This window comes from Melozone crissalis, unplaced genomic scaffold, assembly GCF_028551555.1.
Source record: "Melozone crissalis strain CALT ecotype California unplaced genomic scaffold, PUWL_Pcris_2 ptg000005l_1, whole genome shotgun sequence".
Taxonomy (NCBI): Eukaryota; Metazoa; Chordata; class Aves; order Passeriformes; family Passerellidae; genus Melozone; species Melozone crissalis.
The window spans coordinates 37,552,111-37,576,830 of NW_026535783.1; positions in this window are offsets into that span (position 1 = coordinate 37,552,111).

Sequence of the window (24,720 nt, forward strand, 5' to 3'; positions counted from 1 at the left end):
AGGGCCTGACTCAGTGTCATCTTTCCATTTCAGCCTAAGCGATAAGATCTTTCCTTATATCTTCTTCCAAAATGTCGCCTTTCGATTTCTGCAAGTAAGAATTTGGACACAGCGAGAAGCATCAGTGGAGAGATTGGAGCCCAAATGGTCTAGAAAAGTCCAAAGACTGGCCTTTAGATGGCAGTGTGTACCTGTTGAATAAGAACTATGTCACGGGGTAAATCTCTGAAGCAGAAACGATTTTCTAAGGTGGAACTGTGACTAAGGTTATATTCTTGGATTAAAATGGAGATCCCACCTAAGATCCCACGATATCAGAATTTCATTTTTCTCTGGCTGGCTCTGGTTAAAATTTAGTAAACAGGAGGAAATTGGTATGTTTATGTTTTTTTCTTCTAGCTTTGAAGAACACATATTGAAACGTTTTATTGGCATTTAGCAGAGAAAACATAGATTAATAGTTGCTTGTGAGTTGCTCTCCCTACTCCTTCATGCAAAGATGCTACAAAGGATTCAAGTAAGTTAATATTACAGTTACATGTGATGTAAAAACCAGATATACTGCACCAAATTCTACCTTTGAACAGACAAAGCCATCTGGGAGGGAGATTCATAAACACGTATAAACCCGGGATTATCACGTGCACTTAGCAGCAAAATACTTAGTCTAATATATAGTCTCTTTGTGCTTTTGAGGAGGAGAAAAGAAGAGCTAATTTTGTGTGCCTTCAAAGAGTCATTCAGGCTGTCACTTTTAATACATGCTGTATTTGTGCTGTACATAAATCTACAACCTATTTTGTTTATCTTGCAATTGTATTACATTAATATTGTAAAGGCCATTTGGTTTTTTGAACAACTGAGGTTTTGTTGCATTCTGTATTGTCATTAACAATGGACAGAGTGGAGGTAAGATCTGCACAGAGATAAAACTGCTCAGTAAATTTCACTTCACATTTATGTAACCCATATACATTCTTCTTAGTGAGTTTCTATGAAATCTTTGGGGGAATCTTTGAACATTTGGGAGAAAATTCTCATCTGTGTAAAACAAAATGAACAGATATTTCATATTCTATTTTAAATATGCCAATTTTTACAAGTGAATATTTAAATGTACCTAATATTTGTACATTTAAATAATTAAATTCTCAGGGTTAAAAAGTGTAATTTATTTCTAAACAATCTTTGTAATGCATATACCCCAGAGAGGAATTTCTAGTCCTTCTTATCAAAGAATACTCCAGTAATTGCTGATGTGTCCAAAAATAGTAACTTCAAATCATTGACAAATAAACAAGAATTCATGATTGTACAAATGTTTATCAACAGGGCATATGGGTAATCTTAAAACTCACCAACAGCTAGCAGATAACTTCAGCAGATAAAGATTCACATGACCCCATTTTTTTCCCTGAACTTTATCTTTGTTCAAATAAAAGATTCTAAGTTGCTTACAAATGCTTTCTACCTCATGTCCTGTAGCTGTGATGATCTAAGGATTACAGATATCATGTAAGATGTACAGACCAGGGGCCATACTACGCCAATTTTTGTGTAATCATTATCCAAATCAAGAATAGTTGCTAGCAAATGTGTTTACTTCAATACTAATTTGACTTTTACTTCAACTCTAATTTGCCAGACAAGAATAAAAAAAATTCTATTCCTGTTTTAATTCACTTGAAAAGCAAACTCCTCATTGATTAAAGAGGTGAAAGATTAACGACTAAATTACTGAGGGATTTATCTTACTCTTACAAGCACTGAGAAAAACATTGATGAATTTAGGGAAACTTGATGCAACTTTATAAATTTTTTAAATTAGACCATCTGTTTTGATTTATTAGTAATAAATTCCAGGGCAGTGGCCTGCAATATGATCTAAAGCAAACTAAAATCTACAACCCTTTAACATTTTCAGTATAGGAACAAAATCTCTCTAGACTTCTCTTTGCTGCCTGACAGTCTGCCTTGGGTGTTTACCTACGGTATGGGTCTTTAGAAATGGATGTGTTTTTATAGGGCCTATCATCACAGCATGTTAAGAACAAGTAACAGTAATTGTAATGTACCTGCCCACATAGCAAGACACAGAAGTGCTTAGAATGTCAGAAAGGGCATAATCTCATTTACAGCAGTGAGTGAGAATGAGTAGATATGTTCTTTCTTCTAGTATTATCCTTCAGTTCAAGAATTCTGGATGTCTGCACCTGTCCTGCTATACTGCAAGTAAAATTAAAGGATTATGAATGTATCTGGTCCAAAAAAATTACCCTCCAGGTCTATTTGGGACAGTTTTACAGAATTGAGGTTAAACAGCGACTCAAAACCCAGGGTGGCCTTATAGTAGTCAAACTCTGAACCTACTCTTCAAGTACAAGTGTTTTTGGAAAGCTGGGAAGTTAAAGTTTGCACTGTGTCTTTTTCTTATGTTTTGTTTTGGGGTTTGTTTTTTTTGGTTGGTGATTATCATTATGAGTTTATCACTGATTTAATCTGTTCTAAATTGATGCAGCAACAGTAGGTGTGGTTGCTCCTTCCTCTGCACAAAATCTAAATTGAACCCTTCAGCAGCTCTGTACCATTCCACGAAGGGGAACTGGGAGGAGTTTAAAAATAGATGGTCAGGAACGAAATTAAGTCAAATGAGAGAAGCGTTGTATCTGAGAACCGTTTATTGGTAACGAAAAAACAAAATCAAACCAGTTACCCTACTTAAGAGGGCTAGAGAAGACAGAGCAAGAGGAGGAAAAATGGGAAAGAAGCGGGGCTGTAGAGAGAGAGGGCGAGAGGAGCAGAGGGCACAGAGGGCGTTAGCCTCGGAGGTGCGGCCATGTCCCCGATGAGGCGGCGCTGTGCAGCTGCCGGCCTGGGCACGGCCCCTGCGGGCGGGACACGAGGGGAGGGATCGGGCAGGAGCCCGGGCCGGGCGGCGGGACACGAGGGGAGGGATCGGGCAGGGTCACGGCCAGGAGCGGCCTGGTCAGGCTCGGAGGCGGCAGGGCCGGACGCAGGGACAGGGCGCTGGGACGAAGCGGGCCGGGCCTGGACAGGGACTCAGGGCGGCAGCACAGACGGGAGGGCCAGCGAGAGCCAGCGAGGGCAGGAGAGCCAAAAGGCTGGCAGGGGCTAGGGCAGAAGGGACAAAACCAGGCTAGAGCCAGGGCAAGAAGCAGAGTTCAGGAGGCTGGAGCCAAATCAGAAGCACAAGACTCAAAAAGCCCCGAGGCAAAAGCAAGTCTCAGAACCACCCCCCCCCCCCCCCATCCCTCCCCCGTCACCAAACATTAAAAGCAAAAGCGCAGTCTCAAAAAAGGCCCACGTCAAAAGCCCATCTTCAGAAACCAAGTTTCACACCCAGGGTTGTGACACAGCTGCTTTCTATGACCCTGGTTCCTCCCAAAGCCTGGCTGCTGACAGGAGACCATTGGCCCAGTCCAACCCTTCCTGGCTGGGAAAGCCCCTCTGGGGAGTTCAGTGTCTCCTACTGCCCGTCTCCTGTGAGGTGTTGTCAGAAGTCCTCACAGAGACAAGGCTTCTTCTAGTTGACTCCTCCACATGCGTCCGACAATCATTGTTGAAGCAAATCAAAACTGTACTATCTCCTCACAAGCTCTCTCCGAGCAAATACAAAATTATAAGGTTCATTTAATTTGAACCAAAAATAGTTATATTTTTCAGTGGCGTCCTTGACATAGTGTTTAGAATATGCCAGTTAATGAAGCAAACTGTAAAATTTTTGACTAATATATCATAAAAATACCTAAAAACCCCAACATCTCACATATCCAAATATCATCATGTTGTTGACACGTCTTGAACTACATCTGTATGCTTACTGCAATTTCATATAAGGTCACCCTACAACACTTGAAAACAAAGACCTACTGGCAATGTAATTGATTTTGAGAAGTTGAAGTGAAAAAAAGCTCTGCAGATGGCTCTGAAATCCAAAATAGGGTCTGATTCATTTAATTCTTATTAAATAATTAGTTGTTAGATTTTATAGCCCATTGTCTTTTCTTGTTCCTCTGATACAGTTTACATGTGCCACAAACTTAAATATAGATCCTTGCTCATTGCCGTGCACACAGGTCCTCTTGGGTTAGGGACACAAAAATTTTACAGGCTTTATTGAAAAGAGAAAAATGTGTAATTTGAAGGTCAGTAACCTGTTACTTTTCATTGATAGCAATTCGTCCTCATGGACTACCTTCTGTTTCAGTGTGAATCCAGACAGAAACCAGCACAACAAAGGGAACTAGGCTAAGAGGACAATTAGCCATAATTTACTGTTAATGGGGTATCAGCTCCTAATCTTTGGGGCTCTTTTAGAGTGCAATCCAAGTGGTAGCTGGAAAGCTACTTTTGATACCCATCATGTATATGGCAGGCACCTTGCCTGCTGCCTTTCCAGAGAGTTGCGTTTAACCCTTCTCACCATGACTTTGTGCCATGTTGCAAAGTGCTGTTGCCACAATGCATCAGCTAGACAGAAGAGAACTGCTATGCTGGTGAGAGAAATATTTCCTTCTGCAAGTTTATTCACTTCAGTTCACAGAAGCTCCAGGCAGCCTCTCAGGGTCTCCAAAAATCTCCAAAAACTTATTGATGAAGATCTTGGATCTTCCCGGTTTCCAAAATATATTCCAGCCAAGTGCATACAGAATGGATCAGTTCTTTGTTTTTCCAAAACTAAACATGTCTAGACTCATATTTTATCTTTAATCTTTGCATTAATGTTGTTTCATCTAAGAAAGTTATTTAAAATAGATGTAGACCTGCCATACGGTATGCTAAATGATGCAAGTAATCTCATGTGATGTTGAACTCAAAAATTATGTTACACAAACTTTGAGGGAGTCAGAAGCAATTAAAAATGTAGTTAAAATACATCTTTGGAATTCTCATCAAGCACAGTGTCTGTCTTCTGACATAAGTGCAAGAAATTCTGACTCATGCAACCACTATCACAGATAAATAAAACTGGTTTGGAGTAACAACAGGACAGAGCAAATTTAATCCTTGAAAGGGCTAGCTTCCTTCAGGTTGATTTCACTACTTTCTTTGAGTGCATGAGGAGCCCCAGAAAATAAAATTCTCTATTCACTTGTATCTAGATGTCAAAACTTTAATGAACTCTTGCTGAATTGGAGGTTTCTCTTGCTTTTAATGATTACTACCTTCTTGTCCTCACCTGAAGTAACCAGTAATTTGAAGGAAGGAGTATTTTGTAAAGCAGATGCCTGGGTGACCCGAACATGCTCTATCGTACCCTTACAGAAAAATAATTTATACTCCTTGCTTCAGTAAGAGGCAGAGAAAGCTTTCTGACTTTGTTTCTTGCTCTTCTAGGCATTTAAGGTCATGCTTGGGGAACTTGTGTCATATTTGAAAGTTAACCTGCACTCTTTAAAAATATTTATTCTGCCTAGTTTTGCATTTCATTTATGTACAATAAAGTAAACAGTTGATGAGAGAAGAGTTTGCAACAGGTTCTAATGTTTTTTGTTAACAAAATGTGTATGAGTAAAGGTACTGAATTTCTGCTCCAATTTTTGAGGTCAGGGAATATCACCTCTTTCTCACTACATAATAATTTGTAGAACGTCCTGCAGACACATGCTCATTCCAAGGAAAGACAAAAAGACAGCCATAAACTCTATGAAAATAGATAAAGCCAAGGTGAAGCACATTTATGTATTTTCAAGAGATTATATCTAAAAACCCTTTTATTTCTGCCAGCATTGTACTATATTTACACAGAAACTATTCAGGCACATGTGTTTTCAAAGAAGTTGTAATTTCCTGTCAGACTTTTTACAAATCCTTTCTAACAGCTTAGGCGGAAATCCAGCTACTCCTGCAATGAATGACCTTCAGTGTTTGGATCCCAGAGAGTAAACAAACATTTACTCTACAGAGGAAGCCCTGCTGTGAATGTAACATTAACATTACACTCCTCAGTTAGTTTATTAGAAACTAATCCTGTTTCTGCACTGCAATTATGACTTCTTGAAAACCAAAGCATTTTCATGGTAAGCCAATCCTGCTAACACTTCAACATAAAAGACTCATGGTGTCAATAATGAAGATTGCATTAGACAGAGGTTGAAAAGATATGACTTTTGTTTTTATGTGCAAGTTTTGTTTAGACAGTATTTGTTTTACCTTTCAGAGCATTAGTTTCCATAAATTCCCCATGCTTTAACTGCATAAGCGATATTTTTAAACATAGCTCTTACACAGGAGTGTATATTAAATATTTGTTCAGCTGATTAAAACAGTTCTACATTTATTTAATGTTTGAACAGTAAACAGTTTGTTGAGGACTGAAATGTGTTCTTACACATACACATATTCAGGCTTCATTAGAAGAGTTCCTGTTGTGAGGGCGCTTTACCTAGGTGATACCAGGCATTACAGATCCTCAGAACAACCTTCCTTTAGTAAGTGATTCAACCTCCATTCTTACTCTTAGTAGATGGCACTTTGTGAAGGGTAATACAGAGCTTTTTTCCTATCAGTGGAAAAATTTACAATGTAAACAGAAACGGTCTCTTGTGTCACTAACATTGCAGATGTAGTTCAGCTCTACACAGCTATGTCCTTTGCACTGTACCCTTTCCACATGGTGTTTAAACAAGAAAGAAACTGAAAAGTTATCTAGATTACTTGGAGGAATTCTAAGTCTGGGTTTGATACTGGGTGTACACAAGAGATTAACAGTTTGGGAGCAAAATGTTTCCTTTCACACATCTTTGCTAAAGTGATGAAGAAAACATGATAAAGAGTTTTCTGTATTGTTTGTTCATCCAGAAAATTTCAAACTGCAATTTCATTCTTAAAAACTAACATAATAAAAATCTTTCCATGATGTACAGCATTTGATTTGAAATGCTTTCTGAGCTATGTATATGAAGTATGATGTAAGAAAATACATAGACTATTTCCCTGCCTATTTCTAGTTTGTACAATCAACTCAGCCTTGGAGAACATGAAGGATTCTTTCATCCCATCCACTCCAAGAAATAATAAAAATTCTGCTTTATATCCAGTCCTTGAGTATTCTGTGATTAACACCCATCCAGCTTCACAGGTTTTCGTGGATTACATAGTAAGGTTGATAATGTTCTGGTGTCACACAAAGCACCAGCATTCCATATGCCTGAATACAAACCAGCTTTCTCAATTTTGGCTATATTGGCTCCCTGTTGGTTGACCTACCAGGAACTAAAAGCAGTAAAACTTCATTTATGTCCCTTAAATTAGCACTTGTCAATCAACTGCACTGTGTGAGTGGTATAATGGCAGAGCTGATAGCAATTTCAGCTTTTTAGAGTTGAAGTTAAATGCTAACAAGTGCCTTGGCTCAATGTTTTCTCTATTACAGTCAGTTGGCAGTATCATAGAGTAATTTAGTTAGGATGGGACCTCTATGTGCCGTTCAATCGAACCTCATTGAAGCTGGTCCAGTTAAAGCAGGTTGCTCATGGTTTTGTTCAGATGAGCTTTGACCATCTCCAAGGATGGAAATTCTACAATGTCATTCAGCATATGGTCCAGGGTTTGACTCTTCTCATGCTGTAAAAAATTTTCTTATGTGAAAAGCTACTATTTTCCTACTTTTTTGCTACTGGCTTTTACTTTGTCACTATGCACCTTCTATTAACATATAGCTGCGATCTAATTTGATAGTTGCAGACGGAAATTAGATGACTTCTGTTCCTAAGGCTGAACAAACTCCTACTCTTTTCTCTCTTGCTGCAATCACCTAACCCCTGTGGTAACTGGACATGCTTCTGGATGTCCACACCTCTCTTGTGCTGAGAAGCTTGAAACTGAATACAGTGCTCAGATGTAGTCACAAAAATACTGCAGAGAAGGGAATAGTCACTTCCATTGACATTCTGGTTGTGGTCTTGCCAATACAGACCACTTGTTCGTGCAGTTTGTTTTTTCTGAAGTACTGTATACAGCTGTAATAAAAAATCCTTAATGCTTCTCTGACACATGTTAGAAGGAAGACAGCTCAGAAAACTGTCTGGAGCAAGACAGTGGCTGATACTTTAGCAGATGTGTGTAGTGTTGGTGTAAGTTTCTATCCCTCTGCTGCTATTTTTGATATGATGTTAAGAGTTTTGTTTTTTGTGAAATCAATATTTGTCCATTACTTTCTCCAAGACCTGCTGAACTTACAGCACTTGCTGTAACTGGACCTGTGCATTGTGGCTAGAATGCCATGATATTGCATCCCTGGGCGCTATTTAAAAATTTTTAAAAGGTTCAGCATGTAGGCAACACAGCAGAAAGGTTTATCATTGAGATGCGGATGAAGAACAAATAATGTAATGCTATATTGTGTATTCTTGAAACATAATTAACTCTGACATGGAACATGTCCTGCTTTTTTACTGTTTTAGACCTACAACTTAGATTGAATAGCCTGTGATTTACTGGCATTCAGGAATATCTGTCAGTGGTTGATTCCTGATCTAGAAGAACCAAAACAATCAGCATTGTTCTAAAGAGCACTATTGCATTGCATTATTCTATGGCAGTTACTGCAAAGTAGGTGTGTGCATACAATCATTAATATTGGAAAAAAATGCACAGAAAAGGTGTGAACAATTTTTCTATTTTGAGCTAGCAGGATTTTGTACTCAGAAAGGTAATGGATAATAAAAGGTAGGCATGACAGAGAGGTATTTGCTCTTTGTATCTGATTTAGTGATATGTTGTTGTAAAACCCTCATTGCAAACAACAAATAAAAGAGGCCAGATTGATAACTTTATTGGGAATTAGTGTAAAAGGGAAAAATTGCCCCTTCAGTATGGTGTGATCACTTCTGTGAGGTAGCATTTAGTGATCTTCAATGTATATGCAAAGGTAATGCAGTAATATAGAAAGATTTATAATGAATAGTAAACCAGTAATTTTTTAAAGTAAACTATATAAATCCTATTTTCCTCCACGATAAAATCAACTTTTTCTGTATTTTTATGATGCCAAAACCTCAATATGGTTAAGAGTCTCTTTGCATACACGTGAAAAAAAGTTAAACGTTTTGTTATAAAATAGAGGGTAAAATCAAATGTAATGTGTCCAATTCACACAGTAACTTCAGGGACTGTTAGGACTATTTGTCAAGAGACAGAGAAAGTAATCACAGGCTTCAAATGCTAGTGGGAAGAGAATAAGAGGAAATTAAAAAGAAGGTCCAAATACTTGAGAAACAGAGCATGAATTATGCTTTTTAGAATTGGAAAATTTGAGACTTGTGCCTTCCTAGGGCAAATAGTTGCCTGGACCTCTTTAATGAGAGATTTTTAATGGTGCGAAGTGTTCAATTTCAAAAGTAAATTCCCTGTTAGAAGTTACATTCAAACCCTTTTTAAACTATTCTATCAGGAAAAGCAGATATTCTTAGATATATGTCTATTTTAGTTTTCATAGTCTCAACCCAGGTTCTGGTTAGTCATGTAGTCAACAGCAATGAAGGACAGTAAATATGGCACATGTTGTAAGGACAGCTGTGAAACAAGGGGGTGAGTCAAGGTAAGCATTGACACAGAGTGCCATTAATAGAATTACTCATATTAAGAAATTGCTAAATATGAACTATTTATGTGCTAGATTATTTCTTCAGAGTTAGGGTATACACATCCAGTATTTTAGAATTCTGAAGGACCAAGTGAGAACTTTGACTAGGGACTTTATCTATCTATCTATCTATCTATCTATTTATCTATCTATCTATCTATCATCTACCTATCTAGCCTCTATCTCTACCTAGCTATAATCTCCTAAAAATACTCTTTGCCTTTTGAATGAACAAGCTAACAATTTGTGCAAAGTCTTGTATTTTTTAAGAACACTGGAAAACCTACCTGCCTATGTTTTACGGGTGGAAAAAAATCAATTTACATCAATTCATGAAGAAGATTTAGCTCCAAGGAGCCTGTCATGAATAGCAGTTCTTAATGCATTATTAACACTTCTATATAAAATTCTGTAGAGTGGGTTGGGTTGGAAGTGACATTCCTTAGGTAACGACGGAGGGACTTTGCCCCCACCAGTCCCTATCCTGCTGTCCATCCACTTGAAAGGTGTGAGAAGAGAGGTTGCCATTGAAGACTGAGGTAAAAAACATCAGAAACCTTAGCTTACTCCCCATCAGTTGTGTTACCACTTGGTTGGCCATATTTATCAGAGGGTGTTACACCTTCTTTCATCCTTCCTCTTCTGGTTAGCACACCTGCAAAAGCCTTTTCTGTTACACTTTGTTCTGCGGCCGAGGCGTATGTGGCCAAAGGTCCGGCTAGCAGAAGGTGAAAGGCCGACGCCTCTGCTGCGTCGAAGGCCAGCCCCCCTTGGCGTCTTGGCCTTGGAGTGGGCTGGATGGCGGACCGGATTCACGACACGGAGGAGACGAGGAAAGGAGTGACCACTTGCTGGGGGTGGAAGTCGGTTTATTGATGACAGGTAGGCACCAACAGAGGGAAGGCACCGACCAGCAAATGGCAAGGAACAAAGGGAGAGGCAAGGTTTTAAAGGCAAGGGGTGGAGAAAGGAGGGATGCCCAGCTAGCCAATAAGGAAAGGTATGGGGAGGTACATAACCTAACTGACATACAAAAGCAACCAATAAATACAAAGTAAAGGAGGGGCCCTGGGACCACAGCCAACCACAACCCCCAGAGAGAGGAAGGTTCTCGAAGACTAGGAGGAGTGGGGGGTGATTGACTGGGCCCAGGGAGGAGGAAAAGTTTACTTATAAGGACAAATAGGGGAGGAGAAGTTACATAACTTAGGTGACTGACAAACTGGAGGAGCAGGGGTAAGCATGGAAACATAACTGACAAAGGGCTTGTGGCGGGAAAACTGGGGAGGACAGAACCATTTTACACAAAACGGGGGGAACAATACATAAAATGGGGGAGCAAAACGAAAAACTTAAAAACACACTACAACATCTCCCCGTTTCTTAACAAATAAAAATTAAAAGGAACAGAAAAGTCCATATAAGCTTAAAACGTAGAGATCCGCGGCTGGTCCTGCCAGGCCTCGCCTTCTTCGAGCTGGAGTCCGCCCGCCCATGGATGGTCGAGGGGCAGTGCGGTCGCCCCCTCCTCATCTGCAGCTTCCTCGGCCTCCGAGGAGAGGTCCTCCAGCTCGATGGGCTCATCCAGCAGAACGGCGGCATGGTTCACACTTGGCGAGGCAGCCTTGGCCATCAGTCTCTTGACCAAACCGCAGATCAAAGTAATAAAAACTAAAAGTATAATTAAACTCAAAACAACTTTACAAACAGATTCTATGACAGAACTGGCCCACCCGCTAAGGCCCCAACCCTTGAAAATGTCCCCCAGCCAGTCCGAGGTCTCTTGCTTAACCTGATGTAAGAGGTCTTGCAGTCTCTTGATGGAGTGTCTGGTGTCCTCGGCTCGAGAGGACAGGTTCAGGCAGCAGAGGCCCTCAAACTCCTCACAGTGATGATGGTGAAGCAGCAATAGAAAATCTATCGCTGCTCTGTTTTGGAGCGTCGCCTTCCTTGTAATTTCCTCGTCTGTAAGGAGGTCGTATAGCGCAGCTGAAGTAAGATTGGCTTGTTTAGCCACCCAACACTCTAGGCGGCCCAATTCACTTAGAGACTTCGCCACTGATACCCATGGCAATAAAATGGTAAAAGCGACGGATTTGGAATGTGACCAATGGGTAATTTTGTCATCACAATCCTCGGTGAGATCTTTAAGATCTCTTTTAGATCTGGCCAATTCGGATGTGATGTTTGTCTTCCTCCAATTGATAATTTGGGTTATGTTGGGGGTAAACAGCGTCAACCGGCCAAAAGTGCACAGCCCTCCGACCAGACCAGAGGGGATGCCTGCCCACACTCGGTCGCCACAAACTAAAAACACTCTCCTAGGAAGAGCGTAAGGAGTCCGTCCAGTAGTGGTGGGGCCACTGATCTTTAGCCCGACACCACTGATTGGCTTGATATTCTAGTTTAGACTGTTGGACCACCTCACTGCCCTTCTCGATGGGGGTGATGGTGTAATCAAACTGAAAACAAATAGACGAATTGGCCGAACCGAGAAGGTGTAATTCTGTGGGCTCGGAGGGTGCAGGATCCAGCCTGACCACTCCGTCTCTCCAGGCATTGGTGGAGTCGAAACTGGGAAGGATAGTGAGGCTCCGGGCCAGAATAGGGGAAAGGGCAGACTGGAAGGCAGAGGGGAACTCGCCTGGAGAGAAAGGGATCCCCACAAGGCAAGACGACATCAGGTCCTCTGCTGCGCCGGTGTCAAGGCATATGTGGTCCTGTCCTAGCGACTGAGCCAAGGCACGCCAGATGTTGACCTTCAGCTGGGGGATGACCCACGGCTCCGAGGATGGCAGGAGGAGTCCGCAGGTCGTCAACAACATGAGCAGTAGGCCAGGGTTGGGAGCCAGCGATGACAGAGCGGGGGCCATTGGGGAGATGTAACTGAAACAAAAGAAAGTGGTAAAAGTATAAAGAATTCACAAAAATGGTTCTTCCTCAAACAACCAACTTAAATTTAACATAAGCGGGGAGAGAGCTGGAGTGGAGGAATAAGACTGGAAGTGGTATAGGAGATCCAGGGGTGGAGGAGAAGAGGGAGGAGAGGGCTCCTCAGCCACGGAGGGGAGTTCCGGAGAAAAGGATGTCGACCGGTGGAAGGGTTTTCTCCGCCGCTGCCAGCACGCCTGCCAGACCTGTGGTATTGCCTCCTTCTTTGTCCTCTGTTTCGGGACGAAAGGCCTGACCCATTTTGATGGAATCCACCGGGGGCCTGAGGGAATGGACACACAAGCATATCCCCTCCCCCAGGTCACCAGGTCAAAAGGCCCCTCCGTCCGCCAGGTCTCCGGATCCTTGACAAGAACCGGAGGCCTGGCTTTAGGCTGCAGCTGCTGGTGGCTGCCGAAATGTCGGACCACTGGAGGATTTTGGTTGTCGAATGAGCAGTTCAAGAAGTTGAGGGTGTAAAGTGCTCTCGACAACCGGACGTGGGGGGTGTCCACCTCACTGCCGGTTGTTGACTTGACAGGATCTTCTTAAGGCTCTGGTGGGCCCTCTCCACCATGGCTTGGCCTGTCGGGGAATAGGGGATGCCGGTCTTATGCACTATCCCCCATTGCTGCAGGAAGCTCCGCAGCTCCTTGGAGGTGTACGCTGGGCCGTTGTCTGTTTTTAGGGCCCTAGGGATGCCCAAGACAGCGAATGCTTGAAGCAGATGCTTCTGGACATCCGCTGCCTTTTCCCCTGTGTGGGCAGAAGCATAGATAGCCCCGGAGAAGGTGTCCACTGAGACATGGACGTAACACAATCGACCAAAAGATGGGATGTGTCTTACGTCCATCTGCCACACCTCGCAGCTTGCCAAACCTCGGGGATTAGCCCCCGAGGCATCGGTGGGCATCTGATCTTGCTGGCATTGGGGACATGTGACCACTATGGCCTTGGCCTGATCCTGCGTCAGATTGAATTGCCGAACCAGGCCATGCGCGTTCTGGTGGAAAAGTTGGTGGCTGATCTTAGCCTGGCTGAACACATCTGGGAATGGGCCCTGCGTAACAGCAGCCGCGGCCAGAGAATCGGCATGACGGTTGCCTTCTGCAATGAACCCAGGCAGGTCAGTGTGCGATCTTACATGCATTATGTAAAACGGGTGCTCGCGGTGGAAGACCAGTTCAACGAGCCTATTGAGTAATTAAAATAATGTTTTGTTGGAGACCTCTTGAAGAACTGCGGATTGCGCTCGGGACACTACACCGGTGACATACGCAGAATCTGTCACCAAATTGAAAGGTCCCGGGAATCTCTGGAATGCTCTGATGACTGCGTCCAACTCAGCAATTTGCAGAGAACCCTCCACAACAGCAACATCGGTCTCCCACTGCTGAGTCTGAGGATCCTTCCAAGTCATCACTGACTTGTGGGATGCTCCAGACGCGTCCGTAAAAACTGTCACAGCATCCAGTGGTTCCCTGCTTTGGACCTTTTTTAGAGACAATTTGAACTCCGAATTAAGCAATTTATGGGCCGGCTGATCTACTGCAATGCGCCCAGTGTAGCTGTCCAATGCAAACTGGAGATTTTCATTAGTTTGCAACAGTTCATCAAAGGTCTTTCATTTCAGTTGGCCCGATTCTAATTCAATTGGAATGTGAATGCACGCAAAATCGCAACCTGCCAACTCCCTGATCCTCGATCTTGCCTTGAGGATCAGTTCGGCTACCAACTCCTGTGGCCTTGTCATCCTTTTGGACCGATGGTAGCTCAGAAAGACCCACTCCACTCTATGATTAGGAGCTTATCTCCTGAGCCTTGGTCCTTTAAACTGTCGTCCCATTGATGGATAATGCCATGGAGGTGTGGCAACTTTCCCAGCACAATGAATTTGAAGGGCAGGCCTGGATGGTAGCGGTGGACCTGCCTGGCCGAAATAGCCTTTTGGATCTTCTCCAAGGCTACCTGTGCCTCTGGGGTGAGAGCCCTAGGGGAACTAAGCCCCTCTCCCCCTTTCAACAAATTGAAAAGGGGGGCCAGGTCCTCGGTAGAAATACCCAGCCAGGGTCTCACCCAATTTAAAGACCCACACAGTTGATGGACATCCGCTAGGGTCTGGACTTTCGTCCGAATAGCCAATTTTTGCGGAACAATGGTCCGCTTTGTAATTTCGAGGCCCAGGTACTTCCAAGGTGGCATCCGCTGAATCTTGTCCTGCTGGAGCTTGAACCCTGCAGCAACCAACGCATTGGTTGTCAGGTCAAGTGCATGGGCAAGTAGACTGTGGTCGGGCGCACACACGAGGATGTCGTCCATATAATGGTGGATCACGACGGCATCCCCGAGGACTGTACGAATTGGGGACAGCAGCGAAGCAACGTACCACTGGCAGATCACAGGGCTGTTCTTCATGCCCTGTGAAAGGACCCGCCAGGTAGCGCTTGGCTGGGGACTCACGGTTGATGGATGGAACCATGAATGCAAAGTGCGGGGCATCGTCCGGGTGGAGAGGAATTTGGAAAAAACAGTCCTTTATGTCAATTACAGCCAAATTCCAATTTCAGGGGAGCATTGCTGGGGAAGGCATCCCTGGCTGGAGAGGTCCCATATCAACAATTTGGTCATTAATTTGTCTGAGGTCGGTCAGGAGCCACCACTTATCTTTATTGGGCTTTTTGATGGCAAAGACCGGTGAATTCCATGGAGACATGGTCTCCACGATATTGCCCTTAAGCAACTGCTCCTGAAAGAGTTCATTGAGCGCCTTTAATTTTTGTTTCTTAAGTGGCCACTGTAAGACCTGTACTGGTTTATCTGACAGCCAATTCAGTTTCCAGGTCTGGCGCTCTTCAGTGGCCACCGCCTGAAAAACCTGAGGAGCCTTCGGTAGGTCAATTCTGGCTCCCCACTGGGCAAGAAGGTCTCTCCCCCAGAGTGGCTCGGTGTAATCTAGTACAAACGGGCGTATAGAAGCCAGTTGCCCGTCGGGCCCCTTAATTTGTACAACGCTCCTGGATTGGTTTGCCAATTGAAGCCCTCCAACACCCAAAATCGTGCCGGCAGCGCTTTGCAAGCCCCAATGTGACGGCCACTCCCGAGAGGGAATGATCATCACATCTGCCCCCGTGTCCAATAGACCCCTCACATTTTTTTTTTCCCCGCCCAAGGAAAGTTGACAAGTCAGGCGGGGCTTCTCCCTCCCTACCACCTGCACCCAGGCCACTGTTGGAGGCGATGTCTGCTCCCGTGACTTCTTCCAGTGTTCTTCTTCTGGAACAGGGATGGCCTGGGCGATGACCTGTCCCTTAGGGAGGAAAAGTGGGGGTCGGACACAGTACAGCCCTACCGCGAAACGGTCCCGGTTGGTAGTTACCAAACCCGGGACGATGTAGATGTCTCACGGCGTGTGCTTAGTGTCCCCAACGACGGTCCACCTGCAACATCCTAATTTCCTCCAGCGACCCAGATGTTGCAGGTCGACAGACACCAGCTGTAATTCACTATTAGGGAGATGGAGGTCCCTAGTTAGCTGCAGCCTGTAAGGGGAAACAGAGGACATGGTGTTAAGCGCAGGTGTAGGCTGAATACCACAGACTGAAGATGTCAAGTCCGATAGGTAAGTCAAATTCGGTGAGGCGTACGGTGGCTCTCCCTTTTCTCCTCCCTCCCCGCTTGATGTTATTTCACCCGCCGCATTTTTATCCTCGCGCAGGGAGGGACTGCGCTCGGGGCCTAGTTGTTTTGGCCCTGGTTCTCCTCCTTGTCCCGCTTCCTCCTGTATTCCAAATAGTCTAGGCGCATTGGACATTGTGGCATCCAATGCCCGACCTTGCCACACAAATGGCAGGGGTGGGTGGCCGCTGATCTTCTGCCGGACCCTGGTGTTGATGGTCCGGCGACGGGGGCAGCTTCGACGTCAAAAAGCTCAAGCTCTGGAGACTCAGCGAAGGCTACAGATGCTCTTCTTGGGCGTGCCGACAGCGGAACCCTACTAACCACCGCCTCAATCATGGCCTCTACCGTGGGCCAGGGACTCCGAGGGAGAGTCTTGATGGCTCTACGGCACTCAGGATTGGCGTTGTAATAAGCCATTTTCCTGAGCATTTCCTCTCTCTCCCTCTCCCCGGACACCTGTGCTGCGACGAAGCAGTAGAGGCGCTCGATAAAGGCCATGTAGGGTTCCTGTGCGCCCTGCTGGATCTCCTCCTCCTCCCACTGGGAGGTGACAATGGCGAGCTTGAAGAAAGCCCGTTCTGCAGCCTTGGCGGTCTCCACTAACTGTTCTGTAAAGAGAGCTTTGGCCTGTGCTGCCCCGTTTGCCCACTGCCCCACGCCCACCAGATGGTCTTCTAATATCACCAGACCATCCGCGTCGTGAGACGTTGAAGGGCTCCCCCAAAGAGTTGGGAGAACCTCCAAGATCTCCCTCCTCCATTCAGCCACCCAGACCCTAAACTCCATGGGTCCTGTGAGGCTTGAGAAGAGGGCCCTCAGGTCCGCAGGCACCAGATCTCCCTGTGCAAGGGCGTTACGAAGGAGCCCCCGAAAGTACTCAGACTCCCGGGTGTACTCCTTCTGGGCCTTGCACAGTTCCTTGATCCGGGCCTGTGCTAAAGGTGTCCATTGGGCCTGGGAACCCCCTTCCCCGCTCAGGTGGTAGGTAACCGGAGCGGCTTCCAATAAAGGCGCCTGCCCCGGCGCACAAAGCGTGGAAACCAGAAGAGGGAACGTGGGAACCGGAATAGGAGGAGGTTGAGGCGGGGTCTGGCAACGAGGCGGGACGAGGGCGTGGGCGCGGCACACCACCCCTCTCCGCCTCCTGGGTGGAGATTGGAGGCGGAGCGAAATACGAGGGAGGAGCAGGGGAGGAGTCAACAAGGGGTGGAACTGTAGGAGGAGTAAGGGGAGAAGCCAAGGGAGGAGCTGAGGGCGGAGAAATAGGAGGGACGGAGGGGGGAAACGAGGGAGGGGCAGCCGAAAAGGGGGTTGGGTCAGGGGGAAGGAAGGGGTTGGCACTGGGAAGGAAAGGGTTGGGAAGAGAAGAGGGAGCCCTGGTGGGAACGACCGCGTGGTCACCGCCATTTTGGGCTCCATGGGAGCCATTTTGAAAACCATCACTAAACCAAACAACCTTGGGATGAGCAACCGGGGACTTGGGGACTGGGACAGAGGGTGAAGGAAAAGAAGGAGCCTGGCCAGGGCTCCTCGAAGGGGGAGGCCAAGCAGGTCGAGGGGGAACAGGGGCGGGATGAACCCCCTGCCTCTTATCAGCCTTTAAAATCTCCCTTGAGGGCTCCTGCCTATGGAAAGAGGGTAAGGGTTGAGGGGTAGGGGCAACTGAACTGGGAGAATGGGGGGACAAACATGAACTTGAGGGACTTTTCTTCAGTTCCCCAGACGGGCGGAGGGTAGCATATACCCTGCCCACCCAATACGCCACAGTGGCCAATTTAGTTTCCCAAGAGTTGACGGCCTCGTCTGATTTAGCCACAATGGCTGCCCAAAACCGTGGCTGCTTAGCAAGATCCAGGGAAACTTCAGGGAACTTCGAAAAGACCCATTTAACCAAAAATTTCAACTCTTGCTTGGGGGCCTGATAGCCACTCCCAAGCAGCAAACCCTTAACAACATAATAAACTCCCTTTTGGGATTTTCCCAAGCCCGCAACCATGGCTATCTTCTAGGACAGGAACTGCTGCCTTGGAAGGGGGAAAAACCGCTGGTGGTACACCACCCGCCCAGAGATAAAGAAAAACTTAAACACTGCGATGCCCGCCACCGGTCCCTGCTCCCTCCACTGTCCCCAAGTCTGGGGGTTCAATGGAGGGAAAGAAAGGATGTTGGGTGGTGGGTCCGGGCCCCAAGTTTGGGGAAACCGGCCCCACGGGGAAGTGAAAACAAAAAGTGCAAGGGGGTGAGGACCGTCCCCAAGTCGGGGTTGTCAGCCCTCAAGGGAAGAGGGTAGGGAGTAGGTCCCCAGAGCAGGGCATGTACTCCTAGGGGGGGCTAAAAAGGCAGGGGGGAAGCCCGGAGAGTCCCCAGGTCAGGGCCCAGACTTACCAATCCAGCGACGGTGAAAATGAAAACTGTGCGGTGGTCCTCGTCTCCGGGGTCCTCCTTGACGGGTGCACGGAGTTGTGACCCTGATCCCCAGGGAGCGCTGCCCCTAGAACAGGGCCTGCTACTACCTGGGGTAGCCTGGCGTCCAGAGGAAAATTTATAATCCAATCCAGGGGGTCCGTCGGTGGTTAGATGTCCACTTCGTGGGCCCCACGTTGGGCCCCAAACTGCGGCGGAGGCGTATGTGGCCAAAGGTCCGGCTAGCAGAAGGTGAAAGGCCGACGCCTCTGCTGCGTCGAAGGCCAGCCCCCCTTGGCGTCTTGGCCTTGGACTGGGCTGGATGGCGGACCGGATTCACGACACGGAGGAGACGAGGAAAGGAGTGACCACTTGCTGGGGGTGGAAGTCGGTTTATTGATGACAGGTAGGCACCAACAGAGGGAAGGCACCGACCAGCAAATGGCAAGGAACAAAGGGAGAGGCAAGGTTTTAAAGGCAAGGGGTGGAGAAAGGAGGGATGCCCAGCTAGCCAATAAGGAAAGGTATGGGGAGGTACATAACCTAACTGACATACAAAAGCAACCAATAAATACAAAGTAAAGGAGGGGCCCTGGGACCACAGCCAACCACAACCCCCAGAGAGAGGAAGGTTCTCGAAGACTAGGAGGAGTGGGGGGTGATTGACTGGGCCCAAGGAGGAGGAAAAGTTTACTTATAAGGACAAATAGGGGAGGAGAAGTTACATAACTTAGGTGACTGACAAACTGGAGGAGCAGGGGTAAGCATGGAAACATAACTGACAAAGGGCTTGTGGCGGGAAAACTGGGGAGGACAGAACCATTTTACATAAAACAGGGGGGAACAATACATAAAATGGGGGAGCAAAACGAAAAACTTAAAAACACACTACAACACCTTTCCAGGTTCAGTTCCAGGCTGTTGTTCCTCACCTCATCGCTACACAACTGAACTTCATCTCTATGCCCTTCCCAGGTCACCTGTTTGTTTCCACTGCCTGCTGGTTGAACTTTCCCATTAGTTTGACCAGCTGTTCCCTACTCAGCTGTGCCATCTCATGTCCGTCTTACTTGATTTCTTGCTCTTGGGGATTGCCAGGTCTTGTTCTCTATGGAAGACTCCCTTAAAGATTTACCAGCTCTGTTCACTGTTCCCGTGAGCAGTCTTCCAGGGACTCCTGTTGACTGTCTCCTTGAAGATCTGGAAGTTTGCTTTCCTGAAGTCCAGGGGCCTAACTTTCCCCCTGCATCTGTCAAGGTGTGCAAACTCCACCAATGCAGGGTCACTGCAGCTTGTGTTGTCTCCAGTCTCAATGCCTCCAGTTAGCTCAATTGCACTGGTGACCAACAGATCCAGTAACACATTCCTCTGATAGGTCTGTCTGCTGCCTGAATCAGGAAGTTATCCTCCAAGCATTCCAGCAGTCTCCTAGGTTGCCTACACCTTTGTGTGCTGCTTGCCGAGTAGATGCTGGAACATTTGAAGGCCAGGATGAGAGCCTGTGAGTGAGACGCCTCTTCTGAATGGAGAAAGAAGGCTTCATAAGCAACCTCCCATTAATCAGGGGCCTGTGCTGAACATCAAGCATGAGGTTCCCTTTGTTGTTTCAGTCTTTGATTCATACAGGCTTTTAGCCAGCTCATGATTTTTCTTCAGGGACAACTCTTCACACCTGATCCAGCTATTGGTGCAAAGGGAAACTTCTCCCCCTCTCCTTCCTCCCATGCCTCTTTTGAACAGCATGTAGCCATTGATTGTTGTTGCCCTTTAGTTATGGGATCCACCCCACCAAGTTTCGGTAGTGGCAAAGAAGTCATAACTTTCTAGCAGCACAGTGGCACAGTGGCTTCCAACCTTTGCTGTTTGTATGTTGACATAAATGCAGCTGAGATCTCAGATATGTCATCTTCCTAGAGGAGCACCCCTCAGTTTCTTTCATATATTTCCCTGATGTTTCCCTGTTGGCTTCTCAGCTCGGGAGTCCCTGGTTCATCTCCATAAGTCTGAAGATCTGCAGCAATGTGGCCAGTAATGTTCAGAGTCCCTAGCTGAGGGCCCTTGCTAGCACCCTATCCCTCTAGCCTTTTCCTCTCATCCTACAGCATGCCAGGGACAACTCAGATATTGTCCTTCTCCCCCATCACATCTCAATTATAGTGTCGCCTTTTTAATAGCAAAAACCACAGGTATTTGACCCTAGTGTTTCTATCAAGCATTGGAATCATGCTTAAGATTAACCCATATAAGGACATTTATTCTTTCCTCATATAGAAACCCAAAAAAATACACAAAAAAATCAAACAAAAAAATGCATATACTCACCCATTCTCCAGAAAAACAAATACAATCTGAAGCTGGAAAGTATTTAGCTTCTTTTATATATAGAAGATATGTAGCTGCTTCATTAATCTAGTTTTTTTGCGTGGCTTTAAGTGAGAAAATCAATTAATATATTTGAAAAGCTAACTATAGGAATAATTCACTAACTGTTAAATAAAATTGAAAAAGAGGGATTGAATGTTATCTTCCACATTTTTTTTTCAGTTCAGCAAAATTAGTGGAGGAATTGGTTTCATACCTTGCAAGTGTCTCTGCAGGAATCCTGATTTCTGCTTCATTCAGTATAGGCCTAAGGGCAAGCCAATGTTAGCTGCAATTTTCTGCAATAATAGCAAGACAATTTAGCAGTAATGGATAAGTAAGGGGAAAATTAAGCAGTTTGCTGAGATACAGAAACGAAGCCGGAAAATACTTGGCCTCATCTTAGGCTTCAAATTCATAGTCAATTCATTAGTGTAATTTAGTCCTTCCATAAGCCTTTGAGTGATAAATTTTACTAATAGGTTTGAAATGCCAGCTGTAAGAAGAATTCACCTATTGGTGACTAAAATTAAAGGATGGGGTAGAATGAATCCTTTGTTTTCATCTGGTACATGAATAATTATAAAGACCCTTGAAAAAATGAGTCTTTCTACTTATGGTAAATAGAGAATTCTAAAGGAAAACATTATAAAATTGCACTTATATTTGTAAAAAAAAAAATTGGGGGGGTGATCAGAATATTTATTGAGCCTTAATTTTATTTTTGACTGGCTTTTTTTGGGAGTGAATTGTAGGCTGATCTCTGTTTTCTGTCTGATCCAGAAGCCACTTGGAAAACTGGCAATACAGTAAGGTCATTATTGGCTCAAATGTATTGTGTTGTATTAAGTCTTAAATAATTGGCTTTGAAGTGATTTGGTTTTTAAACTGAAGCATGGTTCTCAAAAAAATCCAGCTCAAGTGATCAAACCAGCAGTACAGTACTTAATCACTAAACTCAACCTCTTTAGTTCTCTGAACAAAAGCTTAAAAGCTGCTCAGGTGAAGTAGTTCGCTTTAAGTTTTTATAAATCCTATATACTGCAATCACAATAAACTAAGAAAATCTTAATTGCTTGGAGAGCCAAATTAACTGTATTATGTTTAGGTGTGAGAATATCATAGAATATGCTATAAGAATCTTAGTTGTGGCCTTGTACTTGGTTTCATTCTTAGACTGATGACATATATACACTCCAGAGTCCTGCAGGAATGATAAAAATGGACAAATTGTCATGATTTATGCTTTATTAGGTAGAAATATAATTTGGATCAAGTTGTACAAAAGACTTGTCTTCTGTGAAACAAAACGTGGTAGTGAGATTTAAGTTCTTAAATGGCATGGTTGATTTGGAAGCTAGGTTAAGAGAGAAGCATATGAAATATTACACATAAGGGGATGGGAACTGAGTGGAGACTTCCACCCTCTAACATTAGTCAAGAGCAATGTATGACAGAAATGGAAGTTAGCAGATTGCAAGAAAACCCCAAATATACAAATAATATAGATAAAACCTTCATCAAGACTTACATTCCCTTGAGGTATCTTGAAAAAGATACACTCAGCTTTTCTTTTTATACCTGTAAGAAGAGTATATCATAGAAAGAAAAGGTGGTCTGAAAGTTGCTTTTTCTTATTTCCTGAAACTCTTAACTAAGGAAAACTAAGGTTGACTAGTTTTTAAAAAAAATCAAACAAAACAAAACCAAACAAAACCCAATTCAGAGCTGTGGGGTCATTAGTAGTTATTCGGAATTTACAGAAGGGGTTTTCATTGGCTGAAGCAACTTGACCCATGGGAGAAGCTGAGTTCAAATCCCTCTTAATGATACATTCTTTGATCAGGCACAAAAACCCAACCAACCAACCAACCAAAAAACCCAAAACCTAAAAAAACCAAAAAACCCCAAATACCACAGCAAAAGAAAGATTGTTAGAGTAGACAAAGCCAAGTCTTTGAATTTTCCAGTCATCCCACATGTCACTCCAGACAGATTAACTGTGTTGATGGAATGTATATTGGTGCAAGCGCATTCAGAAGATGCAAGGTAATAAAATGTTTGGATCTCAAAGCCAGGATAAATCTGCACTCAGAGTGATCTGTGCAAGTCACTGTCCTGGTATAATGGAGGTAGGTTTTGGAATATATTGTATTACTACTAACATTCTTCAATGCTAAGGAAGTAAGTATTACAAATACAAAGAAAATGGTAGTGCTATAATGCATTTTCTTCCTAGCAATGGGCTTTTTTGAAGAAGAAAATGATAGTGAAAGGTAATTCTGCGAGATTAAAATAATACTTTTGAAAATAAAGCCATAGATAAGTAAAGAGGAGGAAATCCACAGCTTGATACAGTAGGACCTTTATTGATAAAAAGAAGGAATTTAATGTTGAAGAGCACATGAGAAAGATGCAATGCAGTTGGAAGAAACAGTTCCCATTGCAAAGTTAGAAAGACATAAACATTGATCTCATAAGGCTATGGTATAAGTGGCTGAGTATGTCTTGTAGGGGATATACAGATTTCAGCACTGGTGTACTCAAGAGAGATGAGACCCAGACTAAGCCACACACTGCTGGCATGGTTATTGTCACCCTTAGTGGTTAGAAACAAACCAGCTGTCGAGACCAGGTGAAGATTTGAAAAATAGTTTGTTATTGGCTTGGTCATTTGGTTTTACTTGGACCAAAGATAACTGAATATGTAAAACAATAATATCATACCCCCTCAGAAAGCTGCTCTTATTTTGAAAGCTGTTTTCAATGCCAAATAAACTTCTATGATGACTACATTGCTGTGATTGTAGAGGGTCCGGTAAGAAAGTGAAGTAAATGAGTGATTCTCTCATTAAGAAGGCACTGTGGGGCTTCAGATTTTTTGTGGGGGACTTTTGTGGGGGCTTTTTTGGTGCGGTTTAAGGATAGTAATTTTACTAGTATCAAAGTAACTGATGTTAGTCTTGGAGCATTATTTATATGCTGCTTTTATTTGGAAAGGAATGGATTTGGATAGAATGACTTACTAGCCTGTATCTAAAAATTCCACACGTGTTGCGCTTGTATACAGACAGGCTGACAACATAAACATAAGCTTGCATGTAAACCTCTAGGTTAAAGCTAACTAAATAAAATTTTTCATATGTGTGTGTATATATATATATTAAAAAAGTATTAGAACAGAGAGTTCTAAAGTATCATGCATACAGAGAAAACAGTGTAGTGGAAGTGACTGACAACAGTGTGGTGGAAGTGATGCCTCAAGGGAATGTTCAGTAGTGTCATGACCTGTTCCTGATGCAGGGGTACTGGGGAGAAGCAGGAGTTCTACAGTTTGATTGGAAGGCAGAACACATGAGAGGGTTCACAGGCAATATTTGCCTGAGGCTGTCTCTGACAAGAACAGAATAAGAGCTAAAGCTCTGCCAAAAGAAGAGGACTTGTCTCTTCACATAGCAGCAGCGGCAGTGGAAAACTACTCCATGGAAAACTTTGGAATCCTAATATTTTTGAAAGGTACATGGGAATTAATCAAATATTGTTCAAAAACTCAGCTACTTGGTTAACTAAAAACTTGAAGCATTTTGGAGTAGTTGTGATCAATTTTAGTGGGATACAGAGAAGTTGTGGTATTAAGCTACCATGGTTTTAATTCCTAGACTGGCAAGATCTGGAAATGTGCAGTTTGTATGTACTTACTTCCATTTCAGTGAGAGCATTGCCCAATCTGTACCAAAAAG